Source organism: Ochotona curzoniae, unplaced genomic scaffold (genome assembly GCF_017591425.1).
Source record: "Ochotona curzoniae isolate NIBS_2020 unplaced genomic scaffold, NIBS_Ocur_1.0 contig_43, whole genome shotgun sequence".
Classification (NCBI taxonomy): Eukaryota; Metazoa; Chordata; class Mammalia; order Lagomorpha; family Ochotonidae; genus Ochotona; species Ochotona curzoniae.
In genome coordinates, this window is record NW_024466218.1 from 23871550 (window position 1) to 23874768 (window position 3219).

Here is a 3219-nt window from a genome sequence, read left to right on the forward strand (position 1 = left end):
AAGGAGGCACTTTCAATCAGAAATCATTTTGTTCTTTCAAATACTATAATGGCTACGGTCCTTGAATGTGCCAATGGCTTAAATAAAGTCCAGTGGTTACATTAAAGAGTAGAGCCAGTTCTTGCTGGTTTCTTCGCTCTAGATCATTCCCTTTTGTGGCAGAAAAATGGATGGGCACAGTACGGCTTCCAAGATTTTCTTACTGCCTGAGTCCGCTAACCTACCTGGTTAAAATAGCACCCGAGGTTTTCTGTTGACCTACCAAGATCTGTGCTTCACTAACAGAATCAGAATTTTAGAGCCTTGGCCAACAATGTTCATTTTGTCTCAGCATTATCAGCACCATAGCAAAATAACTACTGGGAAAGGGAAACTTTTCAGTTGAGAGAAGCAACTAATTCATTGACGTGTCTTTGATGGGTCTTTGATGGGTATTGTTGAGTGCATCAGTGGTTCCAGTGTCTGTTAGCCACTTTCTACAATGTCTGCGTAACATAAAGGGCAAACTATTCTCCCTAAAGAAAAGTCCATTATGCGGCTACTGTGTCCTTTTCCACAGCTGGCTCAGTCCCAGCTGGAGCTTCAGAACCATTCAGACCAGTGCAGATGTCACCTTCTTTTGGCATTCCTCCTGGAGAATGTAAAACCTATCACCACAAATGTCGAGCATCCATATGGTACTTTATGTCTGCACAATGTTTTATTTTCATTTTTTATTGGTCATTTCTGCAAACAACTCTGAGGCAAATTTGTGTCACCACCCTAGAAAATGGATATAGAAACAGAGCCGCATGGAAGGTCTGGGAACACGGATCCCATCGCTCTATGCCTGTTACTCCTATCTAATCTATTCTGCCTTGCTGAAGTGGAAGCCCCCAGTTCATCTATGCAGAGCCACCTTCCTCTTTCTGGGCAGTCTCCCTTGTCTCTATCATCCGTTGGAGTTTGTGTATTGTATAGGACTTGAGGGAACTTTATGCATTAGACATTTAATTTCATATCACAGTTAAGATCCTGTTTGAGACACTGCGTGCCACATTGTAGTGTTTTCCTTAGGGTCCCAGCTCTAGTGCTGTCCCCAGGTCCTGCTAATGTATGCCCTGAGAGCCAGAAGGGAAGAGCATGGGTTGTTCTATCTTGGTTGCCTACATGGGACACATGGAGTGCATCCTGGCTCTGAGCTGCAGCCTGGCTATTTCTCAGCTGCTGTAGGTATGTGGACAAAGAAACTGCAGATGGGAAATCTCTGTATCTCTTAAAAATTAAGTACATTAATAATAAATTCAAAGGCAGGAGAATATTAGAGATGGAGTTTGTCTATTCACTTCTCTGCCAAAGGGGTCACTGAAAAGCAGCCACGCCCCTGCTCCACAAGTCGCTGCTCCAGTGAGGGTGAGACTGTCCCGGAATATGTAGCAATGTCTCATCCATCTTGTCCCATAGGACCTAAGTGTGGTAATGACTCCTCCCTCATTACTAGTTCCAGGGTGATGCACTATACCCTGACTTCCCTTTTTTCTGCCTAAACATTTATAAATCCTTCCATGATAAGCATTGCTCAAAACAACTAGAACACAATGTCATCCAGTCCTTGCTGGGATCCTACTGACAGTAAGTAATGCAATATTCACCTGATACTGCCATGAATTTGTAAAGTATTACCTTCTTTAAACAAACATGATGTATGAAAAAGTCCAACCTATGAAATCAGAAAAATATAATGAAGAGCTTCATGGAGACAGTCATGTTCCATCCTGAAGTTTCATCCTTACACACACACACACACACACACACACACACACACACACACACACACTTCCTTACCAATTCAATGGCTTCAAAAACCTCCTGCACTCAATGTTTTTTTTTTTACTCTTGACAAATCAGAGGCACACACGTGGCTGTACAAACGGGTACTTATCAGTGTAATGGGACAAGAAATCAGACTTACGTACGGATTCTCAAATATTTTCTCCTCTACAGTGAATACAAATTGCACATTGAAATCGGTTATTTAAAAACAAATCACTGAGGTGCTTGTGTGAGTACTAGTGAGCTCCAAGGTGGTTTCTTTTCTAATTACCTCCGAGGGAATACACTGATTTATAAAATAAGGCATGCATCTGTCCCTTTCCTTTTGGAAGAAACAGATTAGAGATATGAATGGAAAATATAAACAAAAGCTGGCATTTTGTTGTCTTTGTTATTGGGAGATCAGCAAAAATCTCAACTCTGACTTATGTTTTGATGCAGCTATAACGAAAAGGCAAAAGAGACATTGCTCTGAGGTTCACAAATAAAGCTATTCGTTTCTGGAAGTAGAAAGCAAGAAATGCAGCAGTAAAATGCTGCCAATGAAATCAGGTGGCAGCTTTAGGATGATTTACAACCAGGATCTGGGTGGGAGAAAATACCTGTGGTGGGATGCATCAGACTTCTTGTCACAGATAGCCAATTTTAGCTCCACACCCCAAGGACAAGGGCCATGGGCCACCAACCTCAGGAGGCTGACAGCAGAGACGACTGCCAAGAAGCTGATCCTGAGACCCACCAACAGCAAAGAACAACTACGGAATAACTCTTAGGATGTAGTCGATTCTCTGACACCAGAATAAATAGAGTGGAGTAAGGGAAAATTTATCTCTTAAGCCAGAACGTCAAAATCTGAAGATTTCAGATATCAAATTAATGTTACTATATTTTTGCAAGTTGGATACTGTTTCATTTGGGCTATAAAAACTGACCTGGAATGATTTCACAGTATTTTCGCACCAGGTTTATTCCACGTAGCATGAATGTGTACAATGTTCACAGAAAGCATGTTATTTTGACTACTGGGTGTTGGTCCTCACCCTAACAATGATGTTCTACTATATGTGGCCTATACGGCATGTCAACTTTACTATAAGAGTTCTGAATAAAATCAGCCTAAAAAATTGAGATAGGTAGATGTATATTTAGACTGATAAGAACAGATATTACACTTGATCTTAGCCAATAGGCCGAGAAGCGATAGACCTGTGTTTAGAGAGGAATCCAATGCTAGACATTTCTGGAATGGAGAAATATAATGAACACTTGCATCTTAGCAAAGAAAGGCTATCAATGAGTTGACCTAGAGGTCCTAACAGTCCATTTGTGCACAAGCTTCCTTACATCAAAAGATCAACAATCATTTACTCGCTAAGTTTCACCTGCCATTAAATAGATTGCAAGTGT

At 41.1% G+C, this 3219-nt stretch overlaps 1 pseudogene; it reads right to left on the reverse strand.

Annotated features, from left to right (window-relative positions):
• Window positions 1-2871: 2871 nt before the first annotated feature.
• LOC121159768 lies at window positions 2872-3014 on the reverse strand (annotated as a pseudogene).
• Window positions 3015-3219: the final 205 nt, after the last annotated feature.